At 43.5% G+C, this 19,908-nt stretch overlaps 1 protein-coding gene and 1 long non-coding RNA gene across 3 annotated transcripts in view; one reads left to right on the top strand and one right to left on the bottom strand.

Annotated features, from left to right (window-relative positions):
* Positions 1–19,908, bottom strand: part of LOC120715634 (ubiquitin-conjugating enzyme E2 E2-like) — a 66,357-nt gene that overhangs the window by 17,023 nt on the left and 29,426 nt on the right. The window lies entirely within an intron of this gene.
* On the top strand, positions 828–12,907 carry LOC120715636. Its single transcript, XR_005691693.1, has 3 exons — positions 828–840; positions 3,424–3,426; positions 12,413–12,907. It is a non-coding gene; the product is annotated as an uncharacterized LOC120715636 (long non-coding RNA).

The following is a 19,908-nucleotide window of genomic DNA, read 5'->3' on the forward strand; positions in this document are numbered from 1 at the left end:
CAGCGGTCCCCAACCCCCGGGCCACGGCCCGGTACCGGTCTGTGAGTCGTTTGGTACCGGGCCGTGAGAGTTGAGGCTCGGGTGTGAAATTGATGGTTTTCAGGGTTTTGATCGTTAACTCGGTTTCCTGGGTCTTTCCCGTGTTGTAGTTGTGTGTCTTATTTTGAAAGAAATGTGTTACCATAGCGACCAGAGAGCATTGAGGGGCAGAGAGGAGGACGTTACGCTCAATGTTGTTGGTGCACTTCAGGAGGACGCTGCTAATAAAGTTACACAATTACACACTGAATTTGTGTTTATTGTTATATTTACAAAATACCAGTTTTTGTCGTATCATTTTATTTTGTTGCATTTATCCGCCACACCTTAAACTCCGGTCTGTGAAAATACTGTCTGACGTTAAACCGTCTGTGGGCACCGCTGCTCATTCACAGCAAGGCTCACTGTAAAATCATCTAAACTGCTGTTATTGTCACCCAAAATTACGCGGTTGCTTTTCGACATGTTGTGTATTTTTCACACTAGCTTTACTTCCTCCTTTATTTCAGGTGTTACACCGACAGTGTTATGGATGAACGTTGATTGAGTCTCTTGCCAAACCTTGTGTGAACACTGTCACAGAGCTCTGAGTGAAGCAGGTGGATTTTAAATCACTGAATTACTTTTGTAAATGATTTCATGAACACAGCACATACAAGCTCGTGTTAGATGCTTCAATCCAAAAACAGCTCAGCGCTCAAAAATTCACGTCATTAAATCCTATTAAGAGGCAGACACTGGGCTCTACACCTCTTCAGCTCGTTCATTTCTTCCTGCAGTTGCAGTTTACATGAGGAGGCTGTGCTCCGTCACAGCTTTCTCTTCCTGTACCTGCAGCCTGACACAACCTGCTCTGGCAGGAGGACAGATCCGAGCTCCAGTGGAGAACGGGTTTGATTTTTTATCACCTTCCTACGCCTGTCAGGATGATGGAGGACACAGATCTTGAAAATTCACCTAAGGGTCTGCTCTCCTATTTATCCAGGGGAACTTTTTCTTTTTTAAATCTCGGATCACTTCTAGAGCAGAGAATGACCTGAGCTTGTTTATAATGAGGGCCAAATGGCAGTGATGGACGCAGCTATTTCCACACTGTAAGCCATAAATAATGAGCACTGAGCTTGTCCCTCTACAGGGACATAAAGAAAGAACCTCGTCTGTAAACGGCTCTCTGGTGATAGCTGAACTACAACAGTGACACAAATTAGACCCTCCTTCAGAACGTTTTTAGTGGACTTTATTGTGGATTGACTTCATTGGCTTTGCGTATTTTGCTGGCAGTTAATGAGACAACATCCAGAGGACATCGTGTGTTTGAATGCTGCGTCTAAATATAGTCTTGGTGTAGTGGCCACAGTTCAGCTCTTTGTTAAGCAGCACAATCACAGGTTTGCTGGAGATATCATTACACCTGAAACTCTTCACATTATAACAGAACAAAAAGATGACTTTAACTGTCCTTTCCACCACGGAGCTTAGCTAACATGCCAGTAATGTCCCTGCAGTCAGCTACAGACAGAAATGAACATTTCTAATAATTTACTAAACTAAGTGTTTACAGCTGTGAAACAGGAGGAGGCTCAAGAAGCCTGGAGAGCAGGCCGCCAAGAAATCAGAAGAAAGCTTGGCTAAGAGAATTTAAGCTGTGGTGAAGGAAGGTGGTCATACAAACACTGACTTTCAATCTATCCATCTGCTTCTTGATGCCTCCTCAATCATCCAGGTAAGGAAATCTCCAAGAGTTGATTCTGTTCATCTGGACGTAGCGTTTTGTGGGAGAAACGTTTCGTCACTCATCGAGTGACTTCTTCAGTCTCAGCTGACTGCAGGTTTCCCCACTGAAGGGCTGGTTTCTGTTATTATGCAAATGTCCTGTTTATAAGGTTGGAAACCTGCACAGAAAGACCTGATGGAGGAACTGAACTCAGGACCTTGTGCATTACATGCACATGAGGGGCCACGTAAAGTTGCAACATAAGGCAGCGCTCTGTCCTTAATTTAACTCTGCTGTGTAGTTTGATCATTTTCACTTCCATCAATGATGTGGCATCCCACTGTTCCCAACACATGTTCCAGTTCATTTCATAACAGATACCAGCAGGATTTTCCCCATTTTCTGGTTTTCAAAGTGTCCCTTTGGGCTTTTGAGCAGATTGTAATGAAACAAGATGTGAAAAAAATCACTAACAAAAGATCCAAGTACAATTTTTGTTTTTATTGCTGTTTTTATTGCAGCATGGTGGTTAGCACTGTTGCCTCACAGTAAGAAGGTCCTGAGTCCAATTCCAACATCAGGCCGGGGTCTTTATGTGTGGAGTTTGCATGTTCTCCCCGTGTTTGCGTGGGTTCCCTCCGGGTACTTCGGCTTCCTCCCACCGTCCAAAGACATGCAGCTTGTGGGGATAGGTTAATTGGATAATCCAAATTGCCACTAGGTTTGAATGTGCGAGTGAATGTGAGTGTGAATGGTTGTCTGTCCCTGTGTGTTAGCCCTGCGACAGACTGGCGACCTGTCCAGGGTGTACCCCGCCTCTCGCCCTATGACAGCTGGGATAGGCTCCAGCACCCCCCGCGACCCTGAAAAGGAGAAGCGGAAGCGAATGGATGGATGGATGTAATGAAACAGTGTGCAGCCAAAGACTTAAACTGAACATGGATTTGAATTGAACGATTGTATTTTCACCGGTGCATTCCTGTCATACAGCAGAGAACCACTAAAATGTGAGTGCAGTGGAGGTGCTGAGCAGGACGACAACGAGCACAAACTAGAACTGAAGATATCTGAAATATCATCTCTTTGATAAACACATAAATGATGCATCAAAAGCCAGAGATTAGGCTTTGATTCACAGACAGACTGGAGGTCAGTATGAACACATGTCCATACTGTGACTACAACGGTCTCCTACAGAAGATCTCCATGCTTGGAGTGGAGAAAACTCAGAAACCTTTATGCTAAGAGATATCTGTGATTAAAAACTGCGTTTGAGGCTTTGTTTCACACTGAGATGTGGTCATGATTAATGAGTACTAGCAGAGCACGGAGACTTTTAGATGTTGTTTTGGTCTTTAAAGATGTGAGTCACCGAATGCAAAAACTTTTTAAACCTTCATCTAAAAGTTCTTCTAAAAAGTCGGCATATTTTTAATTGATCGTACTCTTGTGTAACAGCTGATCCAACGACCACAGTCAGCCACACCTCCCTTTGAGCTCTTTTGTGGCTCGTGCATTTATTTATTTTCTCGTACCAGAAGCTATTTTTAGCCTGGCAGCAGAGATAAGCTCTCATTGGGAGTTCAGCATTGGGAGTGCTCAGCTAACAGAACAAACAGCTCTGCAGTCTTTAACAATGAGAAGGGCTAATATTACCACTGAATCTGTAGCTGGTTGGATGCTACTGCTGATGTGTAGTGACGCTTATTAAAGAAAGAAATGAAGCGCACAGAAACAGCACGTGAGCAACTCAGCTAAGGTTGTGAATGTGTCAGATTACCTGTTTGCAGCTTTATTTAGAGAGGAGCCCTCACACACTCAGACTCATGCAGGACAAACACAGTGTAGTAATGCTGGCTCAGCTGCACCTGCTCAGAGCTACTGCTGAGTCTGTACGTGGTCACACAAAAGCTCTCAGCTGCTTCATCTTACTCACCTACATATGAACCAAGCTTCACAGCTTCACATATCCATGCTACATTCACAACAACACTTGAATTATTATTACAACTTGTATCTATTCTGGGCAATGTTTGGCATTTGACTTGTAATAAGAAATATTGATATGTCTTCTGTTTAGCGTCAAACATACTTGAAGGTCATTAAATGTAAAGATTATCTGACAGACTGAAGCAGCAGCGACTGACCTGTGCTGTTGTTACAGGAATACCTCACACAGACATCCTGACTCATATCTGTGAGACCACTGGACCAGACTGGCTAATCGAATGTGTAATGGCAAAGCATTAAAAAATAAACTTATTAGTTCATGCTGAGAGCCACGGTCCACTGCCACACATGCACACAGACACACTCTGTGATGCTTACAGTAAGGACAGAGCGGCACAAATACAAGTGTTTGCAGTTTGCAGAGCTCCAACACACAAAGATAAAGGACAAACGCCCCTCAGCACTCTCTGTGCTCTGGTGGACAAACAGACCAGAGACACACAGGCGTACACGCAGGCGTACACACGGGCGTACAAACAGGCGTACAAACAGGCGTACACGCAGGCGTACAAACAGGCGTACACACAGGCGTACACACAGGCGTACAAACAGGCGTACACACGGGCGTACACGCAGGCGTACAAACAGGCGTACACACGGGCGTACACACGGGCGTACACGCAGGCGTACACACAGGCGTACACACGGGCGTACACACAGGCGTACACACAGGCGTACACACGGGCGTACAAACAGGCGTACACGCGGGTGTACACACGGGCGTACACACGGGCGTACACGCAGGCGTACACGCAGTCGTACAAACGGGCGTACACACGGGCGTACACACGGGCGTACACACAGGCGTACACGCAGTCGTACAAACGGGCGTACACACGGGCGTACACACAGGCGTACACACAGGCGTACACACGGGCGTACACGCGGGTGTACACACGGGCGTACACACAGTCGTACAAACAGGCGTACACGTGGGTGTACACACGGGCGTACACACAGTCGTACAAACAGGCGTACACGCAGGCGTACACACGGGCGTACACACAGGCGTACACACAGGCGTACACACAGGCGTACACACAGGCGTACACACAGGCGTACACACAGGCGTACACACAGGCGTACACACAGGCGTACAAACAGGCGTACACACAGGCGTACACACGGGCGTACACACAGGCGTACAAACAGGCGTACACACGGGTGTACACACGGGCGTACACACAGGCGTACACGCAGGCGTACACACAGGTGTACACACGGGCGTATACACAGGCGTACACGCAGGCGTACACGCAGGTGTACACACGGGCGTACACACAGGCGTACAAACAGGCGTACACACGGGTGTACACACGGGCGTACACACAGGCGTACAAACAGGCGTACACACAGGCGTACACACAGGTGTACATCCTCAGTCACCTATGGACACTGTGCTTTCTCTTCACTCTGCTGAGCCTCCTCCAGTCACGCTCATCCATCACTCTAACTGAAATGGTTAAAATGCTTTTACATCCTCTAAGTTTAAATAGTAGACTCAGTCAGCCTAACATTTCTGACATGCAGGATAAAAACGTCTTCAATCAAACTTCAACGGCTGATCTGTTCTGTACTGATCACACGGTGTTATCACATCCCGTTGTCAGTGAATCACCGTAAGAACCAGCCGAGGATTTTACATGATACTGCAACAGGTGTTACATGATGTTCGCACATTGTTCTGAAACACATCAAATACTCTGAGTGTGCTCATGACGAAGGTCCTCAGTTCCCTTGTGCTGGACATAAAGCCACCTATTTGTGATCACTTCCTCTTCGGACACTGTTACACACTTTGCCTTTAAAATTAGAGACCAGAGAGAACTTTAACCAAGCATGCTGCATTGTTCAGTGATGAAAATCTCCAAACATCCATATCTCATCATTTACAGTCAAAGCCATATCTCAAAGACCAAGTGAAACACCTGATAAAGCAACAGCTGAGTTAGAACAGCAGGCTCGGTGACCTCTGGGTTCAAACTGGCACCATTTATCGCTTTGACCTGTGGGCGTGTCTGTGATTGTGTTAGCTGATCCTTTTGGCCCCTGACGACCAGGAGCTCTGTCCATCCTCGCCTATGCTGCTAGTTTTTATGGATGTCACATGATGTTTAAGGACGGTAACAACCTTTTCATCATCTGATCATCTGTCATGGATGCTTTTCAATGTATTTTTCCTTTTTATGCTGGAAACTGCATCTTGGAACAGCTGCAGTTTTCACAGTATCAGTTTCTTGAATCTGCACTAAATAAGCCGTCTTATTTTTGTGAAACGGCATTCACGTACATGCTCGTGTACTGCTCAGGATGGTGCCTATCCCACTGCAATCAGCACCCAAACTGGAAAAGCTTGTGTGTTTGCACGGCTCAGATTAACGACAGCTTCAGTTTTTCCCACCGTTTGTTATTTTAAGAAAGCTGAACTGTGGAAACTGAGTAAATATGAAGCTTTTAAACAGTCGACCGCTCTGTTAAATTAAGCATTAACTTAGCATGTCTAACAATACAAGCTGTTTTATCTGTCCAACAGCCGACTGATTAGATTGTGATCACAAACAACCCTTTTTGATAAGCAGGGAACAAGTGATTGCTAAAGATGGGCAGATATGTATCCTGTGACACGCCAGCAGAAGGTTGTCAGACTCAGCTCGTGTTGTTGCAGTGAAAGAGAGGACAGCAGAAACCATCTAACATCCCTGCCTACCTTTAACAAACCAAATGAAACTGGATGACGGCTGGTGCAGAGCTAACTCAGCACTCGGGCCCATATTTGTTTGACTGTTTCATCCATGTGCATCCAGGCACCAGCCGACAACCACACGCTGACATGTTAGCGAGTTCTTCACCATGTGTGTGATGAAGACACAACATTCGCCAGAGTACGCCATATGGGAGCCAACACAAAAAGATCTGTAACAACAAACCCAATGAGCTGCTTAAATCACCATCACCCGGCATGAAGACGCTAACACATGGCTGAATCCAAATGTAGCCAGAGCACAGAGCCAGCAACACTGATACTGGCCTCTGTGAGCAGTGAGAAGCACAAGTATGGGGGAACTCCAGGCCTCGAGGGCCGGGGTCCTGCAGGTTTAGATGTGTCCTTGAGCCAACACAGCTGATTTAAATGACCTCCTCAACATGTCCTGAAGTTCTCCAGAGGCCTGGTAATGAACTAATCATGTGATTCTGACCCAGGGTGAGATCTAAATCTGCAGGACACGGGCCCTCGAGGCCTGGAGGTGCCCACCTCTGGTCTACGGTAACAGTGAAATCAAAGTGTTGGCTCGCCTTCGTCCGTCAGCCGGAGACTCACAGCGACAGAGTTTAACGGTGGAAGCACAACGTTGGTGTAACTCCAACACACTAACCTTTGAAACAACACCAAACCAATTAGACTTCTCCACTGTCTTGAACATGTTACCTAGCAACATTGTATCCCTGCAGTGACTTTGTGCGTGTGTGTGTGTGTTGATTTTGTGCTGCAAGAGGAATCTCCATGGAAACAACAACAGGCAGACACAACAGCACAGCTTGACTCACCTGAAAATCATCTGTCCTACAGATAAAGCGCAGGCGAATGAGCCGAGCCTTTGTTTGTGGCTCGTAGTGTCCAAAGAGGACCTTCAGCCAATAAGATCATACAAGAGAAATCCAGACACGGATTACATCGTAAATGTTAATCACTACTCTAACACACTCCCTGCACACCTGTTATGATGACAAGTCAAATAAGATGTGAAGCTTGCATCAATGCGGAGCAGATTTAAATGAATTTGGCTTTTATGCATGATTTGTTTTATTGGTAAGCACGGACAACACAGTATGGGGAAAAAAATCATCCACAACTCGGTTATTCACGTCCTGTCTTTCTAAAGAACTGACAGTCTGAAGGTGCTTTCATATACAGGGATGAGGTTATCCTAGCTAGTTGACTTTTAACAAAAAGCACTTCTACCTTACAAGACAGATTCTTTCATAGCACACTCTGTCATACTCTATAACTTTGATATGTGGAATTGACGAGCCAGGGATCAAAACATCAATCTTCCAGTTAGTTGATGATCTCGAGCCACTACCTTCCTATTTATATGTTCGACCAATCAACAAATACATGTCAAGCAACAGTCATCTTTGGCTTGGCTCTCTACTCTGTGGTAGAACTAAAACAAAGCCCCAGTAAGTGACCCCACTGGACTTCCTGCACCATGGACACTGTGGGACACTGTCCAAGTTAAAGTCCATCTGGATCTGAGTGTCACTTGTAAGGCAGCTGAGTAGAGCTGATACGCTGCAATAGGTATTGGCTGCTGGGGATTCCCATAATGCACCAACTGTTTCCTCTTCAGTCACCCACACTGCTTTGCATTTAATCTTTAGTCATTATTACGATTAAATGCAAAGTGGTTATTATTAATCTCCGGCTCTCTTCCACACTGTGCATGTTTTCCTGCCTCCCTTGATTGTTGGGGATTTCTCTGTGTTACTGTCGGATCTTAACCTTACAAAAGCACCTTCAGGCTACTTGTTGTGATTTTCAATTCACTTCAGTTTTACTTTTACATCGCCAATCACATCACCAGTCGCCTCAACAATCGCCTTTATATTGTAAGGTAACAGGAAGCCAATGAAGGGAAGCCAAAACAGGAGAAATCTGCTCTCTCTTTCTAGTCCCTGTCAGGACTCTTGCTGCAGCATTTTGGATTAGCTGAAGGCTTTTCAGGGAGTTTTTAGGACATCCTGATAATAATGAATTACAGTCGTCCAGCCTGGAAGTAATAAATGCATGAACTAGTTTTTCAGCGTCACTCTGAGACAGGATATTTCTAACTTTAGAGATGTTGCACAAATGGAAGAAAGCAGTCTTACATATTTGTTTAATATGTGCATTGAAGGACATGTCCTGGTCAAACATGACTCCAAGGTTCCTCACAGTGTTACTGGAGGCCAAGGTAATGCCATCCAGAGTAAGAATCTGCTTAGATACCATATTTCTAAGATTTTCAGGGCCGAGTACAATAACCTCAGTTTGATCTGAATTAAGAAGCAGAAAGTTAGCAGCCATCCAGGTCTTTATGTCTTTAAGACATTCCTGCAGTTTAACTCATTGGTGTGTGTTATCTGGCTTCATGGACAGATAGAGCTGGGTGTCATCTGCATAGCAGTGTAAATGTATGCTATGTCTTCTAATGATGCTGCCTAAGGGAAGCATGTATAATGTAAACAGAATTGGTCCTAGCACTGAACCCTGTGGAACTCCATAATTAACCTCAGTGTGTGAAGAGGACTCTCCATTTACATGAACAAACTGGAGTCTATTAGATAGATATGATACAAACCACTGCAGCACAGTACCTGTAATACCTACAGCATGTTCTAATCGCTCTAATAGGATATTATGGTCGACAGTATCGAACGCTGCACTAAGGTCTAGCAGGACAAGCACAGAGATGAGTCCACTGTCAGAGGCCATAAGAAGATCATTTGTAACCTTCACTAAAGCTGTTTCTGTGCTGTGATGAGCTCTGAAACCTGACTGAAACTCTTCAAATAAGCCATTCCTCTGCAGATGATCTGTTAGCTGTTTGACAACTACTCTTTCAAGGATGTTTGATATGAAAGGAAGGTTGGAGATTGGCCTATAATTAGATAAGACTGCTGGGTCTAGAGATGCTTTTTGAGTAAAGGTTTAACTACAGCCAGCTTGAAGGCCTGTGGTACATAGCCGATCATTAGAGATAGGTTGATCATATTTAAGATCGAAGCATTAATTAATGGCAGGACTTCTTTGAGCAGTTTTGTAGGAATGGGGTCTAAAAGACACGTTGATGGTTTGGAGGAAGTAATTATTGAAGTTAACTCAGAAAGATCAATTGGAGAAAAAGAGTCTAACTTAACATCAATGGTACTAAGAGTAGCTGTAGATAATGTTACATCTGTGGGATGATTACTGGTAATTTTTTCTCTATATGAAACTATGTGACATATTTATTTATTAATACCTGAGGAAAGGATGCAACAGTCCCAAACTGTTAGTGTTGGTCAACAAACAAATAAAAGACATCACTATGCAGATATCATGAATAACGTCTTTAAAGATTCTCAATAACTAGCCGGTGTAGTTTATGCCCCCATAACTTATTAGGTTGTGTCCACTGTGATCATTTAGGCAAGTGATAAGACTGAATGTGACTCTAAATGGATGCAAATGTGTTTATGATAATACTTACTGTACTGTAGTGTATCCCATTATAGAGCTGTGAGATCCTACACCCAACAAAACTCTGTAGAACAAGATAACATGAAAACCAGCAAAAAGAGCAGAGAGGAGTTTACTGATGCTTTTGTTAATGAGCCAAGGTGAAGTATTACACAGTTAACAGAGACAAATGAAAACTTTTCTTCTATAGACGTTAAGATTAAATCATTAGAGACTAGTATATTTTTAGTAATGGTTATATATTTAACCTGAGTATAAACAAGGCTAGGTGTGCAGTGATATATGTGAAACAATGAGTTCAAACAGAGATCAGCTGGACTCTCTGAGTGGCTCCAGATCTGTCAGTTCACAGTCACTGCAGGAAGAGATAAAAGCACAGTGGGAATGTGAAGCGTCTTCAGGGGTTTTCAACTACGTGTTTGGCCTGATTCACAGAGAGCTTTCATACAGCTTTCACTGCAGACACCAAAGCTTCCTGAGCACAGAAGCATTTTCAGCCTGATGCATACAGTACCACAAAGTATTTGGCCCATTGCTGATTTCTTAGTTTTTGCACATTTGTCGCACTTTAATGTTTCAGATCACAATAAAACAAAAGGCTTGATCCCCAAACATTTGACAAGCTGACAAGACAACCGTCGAGCTTTCTGGACGGTTTGCGTCATCAGAAGAACGTCGTACCAATATGTTGGCGCTTGTTCGGCTGGTCCGCGGTTGCTTTGCTGCTTTAGGAGTTGCAGTATTTGCGTATCCGATGGAACCGTGAGTTCTGCTCTCAAGCAGAATCACCCAAAGGACAGACAATGATCCAAAACACACTACCAAGTCCAGCTCGGGAAAATGAAGGACCTAAATCAGACTGAGATGCTTAAACAGGACACTCATGCTCAAAAACCCTCTGATGTGACTGAATTCAAATAACTGTGGAAAAATGAGTGGAACAAAATTCACAGTTTTTGAAAAAGCTTGACTGCAGTTCTTGCTGCCGAGTGTGGCCCAATCAGCTTAAAGGTTTAGAGAGCAGTTATATTTCCACACGTGGACACACAGGTTTACATAGTCCCGTGATCGTTAGGGTTGGGTATCGAAAACCGGTTCTTGTTGAGAACCGGTTCCCACTGTTTCAGTTCCTTGGAATCGTTTGCCATGTTTGCAAACGATTCCCTTATCAATTCCAGTCGCCCCGAATGACGTCACCACGTTGCAGAGCGTCATTTACCTGGCAGGAAACACGGCGGCTCAAACGCTCAAAAGTTTGGTTATACTTTACGAGAACGGATGACAACAGGGCAACTTGCAATACTTGCAAAGTAGATATTTCATTGAAGGAAGGAAACACTACGAATATGCAAAAGCATTTGCTCACAAAACACGCGATGACCTTAAATGAATGTCGTGTTTTTAAATTCGCTCCGGACTCGTGAATCTCAGCCCAGCAGCAGCGGTAACGTTTGCACGTCCTCTCCCGTTAATGCGGCAGGTAAATAATCAACAGTGCATATTATGTTAGCGCGATCTGCCTTATTACAAACCTGCCATTACTGTGCATTTAGTGACCATGATGAGAGAGACAGTCTGGCTCAGATGCTGGCAGTTCTTGCTGCAGTCTGCCGGTAGCGTCTCCTTTCAGGCCAGGATAGACGAATGTCACCGAGCAGTGACTCAGTTTGTGGTCAAAGCCTTGCACCCATTTGCCACAGCAGATGCCCCGATTGTAAGTGAATGTGTTTACTTGTAGGCAGGGACATTACTGGATATTCTTGTGTAATTGCTACAGAATAATTTATGTTATACTTTGTTATTGCTACAGAAGAATATTTATTTTATTATTTTACATTTACAATGTTTTTTCCTGGGGACCCTGTGACACCCCATTGAAGAGCCGTAGGCTGGATCTCTTAAGATCTCACTGTTGGGTTTGTAAGGCCATGTTACTCCTAAATTTCTATCTTGTTCAAAGAGAAGATGTAAAACAAAGTTCTAAGCTAATCGACCTTAGTGTTCTCCTTTTTTAAAAAGAATTGATAAAGAATCGAATCGTTAAACAGAATCGAAAATGGAATCGGAATCGTGGAAATCTTATCAATACCCATCCCTAGTGATCGTAAACATTTAATTGTGACAAATATGAGAAAAATAAGGGGGCAAATTTTTTATAGCATTGTATTTGGGATTTATGCCTCCATGTTAAATCTACATATGGGTACACCATAAGCACCAACCTGTCTGAAAGCCTGTGCTGTGATGCAGAGTGCACCTCCCTGGAAATAAGTTGGTGCAGTCTGAAACAGCTGTGATCGACCTGTTCAGCACTGGTCATTTTTTAAGCATTTACAGGGACTTTGGTGGCAAAACAGAGAGAGGGTGGAGATGGACATGATAGAAAACAACATGTGCTAAACTCAAACAAAGACACAGACTCTTAGGCTGCGTTCACACTGCAGGGGAAAGCGCATCAAATCCGACTTCTTTGACCCTCTGCGACCCATCTATCCCATCATGGTGTGACGGTGTGAACGACACAAATCCGATATCTTCAAATCCGATCTGGGTCACTTTGGTATGTGGTGCTGAATCCGAAACATATCTGATGTTTTAGAAAGCGACTGCTGTTTGACGGTCACGTCGCATTAAATCCGTCTTTTACGTCACCGACACAAGACAGACGCCAACTATCAGCGCCCGACATGGTGAACGCTTCTATCCAGTGAAACTGCTGGGAAGACAGCGTTGGAGAAATGTGAACATTTTCTTTGTACTGCATAATCTGCAGATTCTGACAGAAATCTGCAGCTAGAAGCAGCGCTCCTCTGAAACAGCAGTAAGGATCATTATTAGGACAAATGTAAATAACAAAACTTTATAACTTAAAGCAAAACTGGGAAACGTAAAGTCTGAAGTCTTTACATTAAGGCCATCAGTCACACATCCTGTTGCTCTGGGTCTAAACAGAGCGTCGTGTGTGACGTCTTCTTTTGCGCACGCGGCCGCTCTGAGCGTTCACACTAGAGCGCGTTTGATCAAAAAAATCAGAATTGAGCATTAAGACCTGCAGAGTGAACGTAGCTGTACTTGTTTCGATTGTGGCTGGCACAGCATGTAAAACACCAGCACACAGCCACCAGATAAAACACCGTGCACAAGCATCAATGCTGCAAACGCTCGGCGCTTAAATAAGCTGTCACAGTCTACAGAGAGTCAGCACAGAAGTCTAAATGGGCTGTGACAGGCATGCGAGTACAACTGTTAATTATCACTGCTAAGTATCTCTTTTTTCTCTCAGTATTTGGTGAGTCGCAGGTGGAGCGTGGTTGATGCATGCTTCCTCTGCTCAGGCAAGAATTATTTATTACTGCTTACTAATACACATGTGCTCGAGGCCACGTGATAACACAGAAGCCTCTGTTATCAATCTGTTGTTTTGTTTTTCGCTTTGCAGGCCTTGAATGTATCTTAGTCCTGTTAAATCATTTCCTAATAGCTAATAAATAATATTCATGGCATAATGCATAACTGAGTGAAGTTTGCAGAGCATGAAGATCAGACATCAGTGGCTATGAGTCGTGTCTGCTGCCCTGCTCCCTCTGCTGCTCCTACAAAGCCCAGAGCTGCCTTACAGGAAACAAGAATTGCAAAACATTTATTTTCTTTCAAAGTTATGGTTCACTTTATCAGTTTTCACCATCTCCACTGTGTTTTCTGCTGAGTGCGTGTGCTCGTCACAGATGAGACGCTGCAGCTTCATGACACTGAGATTTTCCCGTTGATATGGCTTAGAGGAAAAAACCAAAACATGCCCCACAATGCTAACCACACAGACTGTGACATATATGCATATGATACAGCTGTGTACCACATATTTTGGGACCAGGTGCTGCACGTGAAATCTTCAAACGACTGCATCTGTTATCGAGGTACTCCTGATCTTAGCTGCCGAACCACAGGAAATGACTCCTTTGCAGATAGATGTTGGTTTACTCATTTGGGTACGTCATAACTCTCCATTCCTTCAATAATACCTAGAGCTGGGCCGTATCATACTGTTCACGGTAACACCGGTGTAATGTTGGGCAACGATAAGAAAATGAAATATAAAATAGAATATGGGTAAAACGCGCATGTGCAGCCTTTGTTTTCATACACACATGGCGGCGAAAGCGGATCGTTGAATGAAACGATGAACCTGAACTGGTTTGTAAAAATGCTGCAGCTTCACTGGTGTGGAACTGGTTTAGCTTTCGTCCGTCAGATACACAACAAAGCACTATTTTTGGTAGCGCATGCTAGCGGGCCGTCGTTATTACCGTGTTGTTTGGAAAATACGGCGCACTTAAAATCAATACTTTGATTTCTCTGAAAGTCGACAGTAGCCCCTTATAATCCCGTGTGCCTTATGTATGAACTCTGGTTGTGTTTACTGACCTGGAAACGATTTTATGTACACGGCGCTCGACAATCTGTCAAATGTTTTAGTGCGACTTTGCTGAGCTACGAAGCCGCACCGCTCGATGGATTGTCGGAGCATTACGGCTATCGTAGGCGGAGCCTCGCGGAGTGATACGCACTGTGCTTCAACATAATATTACCGTATTGTGTGTGTGTAACCTCTTTTTAAGTTTTGTGGATATTATACATGGTTATGCTGAGGATGTGTCGGCCAGTTTCCATTGGAAACGCCTTTTGGTTAAACTGTCAGCAAGGAATTTGCACTGTTACATGTTTATATAACTTTAATGCAGATAAAAAACAGCTGCTTGTTTAAGTGAAAATACATTGATGGTTTTTGCACTAATAAAGTTGTGGAGTTGTAAAGTATTTTGTCTGGTGTCAATTATATTGTCAGTTATATCGTTATCGCAAATTTTCAAATGTATTAAAATATTAAATATTTTTGGCTATATCGCCCTGCTCTAATAATACCTGTCTACTAATAATAAATCATGGATATGGAACAGTTTCATGAATATCAAGGCCAAAAAGGGCACACATATACGGTTAGGTTCACATAACTGTAACAAACTAACTGACAAGCAGCCTCGTGGCCAGAGGAGGCCTCGTGAAAGCAGCTTGGCAACACTTCAGGGCAGCTGATATTGTTTAGTGTTAATGAATCAGGTTTTTCAGGGTCCATTCATTTGCATTGATTTATAAAACCTGCTTTTGAATACTTATGATGTGTCACAGAAGCTTTCCCCTCTGACAAAAGTCATGAAAGAAGGCCGGTCCTTTGAGAGTTTCTGGTCGTTCCTCTTGGACTGTGTTGTCGTGTTCAGAACAGCAGACTGGTGCCAGTGTGATTTCCTTCACCAGAAAAATCTCTCTTATCTAAAAAGCCTCTTTCATCTTTTGCAAAACGTCTTAAGTCGGATTTTTTTCATTTAAAATATGAGGGGATAAAATTTAACTCTGGCAAGAGGATGGAGATTTGCTGCTGGTGTGTGTGCGTATGTGTGTGCGCACATGCACGTGCCTCATCTGGTTAATAGGTCACAAAATTCAGCAGTGAGCTCTGTTGAGAGGGAAAGCTTCTTTTAAAGTTGGCAATGCCTCAAATGTTGCCTCCACCTTTCAGGTGTGCTGAAGGTGCTGAGACAATGGTGGAAGCTCTGGATTCGTTAAGGAATTTATTTTAGATTTGTTAGTTTGGTCGTGTGTCAAAGGAATTCTGTATTTGCTGTTTGACAGGCAGCAACACAATCTACCTGTGGGAGCACGCCACAGCGACAGCTGCTGCATCCTGGGTAGAAAGCTTGTTAGTGCAAATATTCAAACTCATGCAGCACAACAAAAACAAGGAGACCAAAACTTATATAGTTATATATATGATATAGTTATTTATGCTGTAGGATCTGATTGTGAGGGTGGCTCACGTGAACACTGACTCGTATGCTTGGTTGTGTTTTTGGTCACAGTGTTACGATGCCACAGTGATATTTGAAATATTAAACATTATCACTTAATATTTTCTCTATCAAACATTCATCTGACACTAAACCCCCTGACCTGGGGTCACATGTGTGACAGTGGGTCACGATCCCTGCTGTGCATGCAGATGTAACACTACAGGGGGAGAGCAGCTATACAGCGTAAAGTGTTGCACGATGCTGAAGTGTGAACCACAGCAACACTTGACAGACGTGGTGAACGACCCTCCTGCTGCTTTCAAAACCTAAATTCAATCAGATCACTTTTTCACAGGAGAGGTGGAGTCACCTTAGATTAAAAGAAGATCATCCCTCCCACCTCCACTTTTTGCCAGTCTGTGCTTTGAGCATGAACCTCGACTGAGTCACAAAGTAATAAACATCCATAAGTCCCAGCTGTGACGTGGTGTGCACAGAGGATCTGAGTGGATGTGCTGAGCTGCTTGTTAATCATTTTCTCAGTGTGGTGTGCAGGGCTGATAGCAACCACACACTGTGGATAACTGCTAAGGTACTGTGGAAGAAAAGCCAGTTGAGTAGAGCGGGTGAACAAATAAAGTACTGTCAAAACTGCAGTACTATCATATTAGTATCATAATACACACTGTGCATGGATTATTTAGAAAAGTGAAGGTGTTGGCATATCAAAGAAAACACCTTCCAATCTCTCATCATGCAGCATGAACTCAACTAGGGCTGCCACAAACCATTATTTTGATAGTCGACTAGTCACCGATTATTTTTGCGATTAGTCGACTAATCAGATCATCATCCATTGGACGTAAAACGTACAGCTTATTGCACCAGCAGCATCTGCTCTTATATAACTATCATTAGCTTACAGCTTTAAGTGTTTAAGGTGCTAACTAAAAATAAAGACAAGATGATAGTTTATTAAAGTTTAATGAAATCTGCAGATTGTTTCGGTGAAGTTTAATAAACTCCTTCTATCTAAAATATAACAGGACACCGGAGTAAATTCTCGAGCATCTCACACTTCTGATGATCAGCTGTCTGCTTGATGTTTATTCAGCTGTGTAAAAACTTTAATCTCAGCCAAACAGATTTACTCAGGAACAAATAAAACACTGAAAGAAGCCAAACAACAACATTTTTAAGTTATCTAAGTGACTCATATATCATGTTTAACCTGAGTAGTGAAAGACGGCGGTGGGTTTGAAAACGATTTGCCGGGAGTCCGGTGTTCTCACGGCTCTAGTGAGCCTTGCCCCCAGCTAGCTATCGAGCTAGTGGGTAACAGACGTCTCCGAAAACGTCGGAGCGCTTTTGAAAATATGCGGTGTCCTGATAAACTGAGCAGATATTTGAGGTTTACACAGCTACATTCTCCCTGAAAATATGTTAAACGTTTATTTTGTGACCCAGAAAGAATAATAAGCGTAATATTAAAACTAACTAGCTGCCGCCATTGTTGGAAACTGACCTGGGCTGCGCTATGAATTCTGGGACACAGCTTCTTCTTCTTCGGGGTTTAACGGCAGCTGGCATCCTTGTACATGCAGTGCTGCCATCTTCTGTTTCAGTCCGTTATTACACTCTTAAATCCTGCTACTTATTCCTGCGTCTTTCAGGATCTTACAAAGCTTCAAACGACGTGTCGACTATTAAATTAGTCGACGACGACGTTGATAGTCGACGTAATCGTGACTAGTCGACTAATCCTGGCAGCCCTAAACTCAACATTGATTTTAATGGCACTCGTCTGCTCAGACTGTAATCACTTACAGCATGAAACATTCAGTCTGCCTGTCGTTACCTGTGCCTTTGTCCTTCTCACATATATACTTCATGTGAGGAAAACACACCATGTGTTGGGGTCAACACATGGTTAGCTTTTCATCATGGAAATGTTCAGCTATAGAAAGCTGTGTGACAAACAAGCTGAAGCAGTGTTCTCGCATCACTGCAGGAGTTTGTTATTGTGCAGAAACCATGGTTACGCCCATGCTAGGTGGGTTTTCATCAGCTCAGTGTTTATCAGTCAAGTGCATATCATTTTGTCCATGAGGCAAAATGTGAAAATACAAAAAACCCACAGCTTGTTGATTGTGTCGAGCCTAAATGTTAACTGACACTTACTAAAACTTTAAAATGATTACTAAAAGCTGTGTGTAGATGATGACATCACCATTCTACAGTCATTACACAGTGAAAGCAGCATTTAGCTTTTATTATCATGCTGACTGAAAACACAACAAGTTCAGGAAATTATTAATGGGCATAGAAAAAACGTTATTTAACATTACCAAAGACAGCTGTGAACAAACGGTGCATGTTTTGGGAAATTTACAAAGACTCAGATATATACAAACTCCTTTATTTTATTTTCAGTTCTTGAACACACCGTTAAAGTCGGAGTGACTGAGATGGAAACATGAACAACAAATGTGAGCTCTGCCTTCTTGCCTTTCTTCTCACCAAATTTCTACTCTCAGGTCCTGAAGTCTCGCTCGAACACCTGACCTGTGTGGTAGCCTGCAGATGAGACTAAATTATTGGACCCCCCTATGAAAACAGCATCCAATGCTGAAGGAAAAATCTTTAGTCAGCTACGACACAAATCTGAATATGAAACGAGAAAAGACGACCATCACTGACTCAATCAAACCTTTGCTCCCTTTTTCTGGCTCTTACTTCTTACAAACAGATTCAATGAGAGCAATAATAGTAAAATCATCCACACAGAGCTCGACCACACTGTCATGTCTAAGTGTAAGCGTTGCTCTTGCAGTAATGACCACCTGTCACACTACCACACTGTCGACTGTGACGTTCATCTGCCGGTCTTTCCTGAGGCCACACACCGGCAGCGTCAGCCTCAGGTATGCGTGAGCACAGCTTCAGCTTATCTTTGCCTCCCTCACACTGCAGCTGTAAGAACACACAGATAACGGGGCTGTTGATGTCAGCGTCCGTTCTCTCTGTGGTGACAGAGAAACAACTCAGCAGCTAACCAGCTCACACCGCTCGCCCGCCTCTACACATCACTTATACTCACGATTACTGTGACTGCATCTGGATGTTTTAGACTGGCCCGAGGTGGGGGGCCGGGGGGGTTGTTAGAAGTGCTTTTCCCACACGTTTACAGCCGCACACATTCACGCCCCACAGCCACACATGACCTTGCAAATCACTGCAAATGGTGATGTATTATACAAACAGGCTCAGTGTCCGGTGTCCTTGGAAGACGTGTCTTCAAATCCGACAGTCACAACACAGTTTGGCACAGCCGGCTGTGTTTGTGCTCGGCACTCACAAAAGCTCCTCAGCTCTGCTGTTCTGTTAACCCCCCCCTTCTCACTGTTATTTATGCTGCTTTATATTCATTTTCATTACTCTAACAACTGTTTTTGGATTAGAAGGTTTGCCATTGCAAAAGGTAAAATAATAATAACAATAATGAAATTCATTTTAAGAACACACTCATCAAAACTTCATGTTGGTCACAGAATTAAAGAATATCAATGTTTCAATCCTCATCAGGCCCTCCTATGATCCACTCTCTTATCCTCTTTACCTCACACAGTGTGTCACACACAGAAGCTACCTGTGCACTGAGCCTTAAAGGGGGCGTGGCTGCCCTCCGGACAGCCACGCCCCCTGCACACATCAAAGGGTTATTAGCATTTCAGCTACTTCTTAGTTTGAGTTTTAAGCAACAAGTTCTCCATCACACTGATTATATTAATGATCTGCTGAATCACTTGCTGTTGCTGTCTGAAGCAGCTGTTTCACCTTCGATCGACCTCAGGGGATCCTTTAAGTTCAGCTGTGTTCGATTTTGGCACAAAAAGAAAACGTCGTGATTCAGGATGCTGAGAATGAAACTGGATGCGACTCAGAATGACACCTGGTAAACCCTTTAAACTAAAAACAGGCACCATGTCTAACAGCCTGCTATTTCCATTGAGACTTTCTTGTCTTGCTGACTGCTCGGAGCCAGTGTAGATCGTATTTGCAGATCTAGCCCATTTTCA

This window comes from Simochromis diagramma, unplaced genomic scaffold (genome assembly GCF_900408965.1).
Source record: "Simochromis diagramma unplaced genomic scaffold, fSimDia1.1 OVJJ01000449.1, whole genome shotgun sequence".
Lineage (NCBI taxonomy): Eukaryota > Metazoa > Chordata > Actinopteri > Cichliformes > Cichlidae > Simochromis > Simochromis diagramma.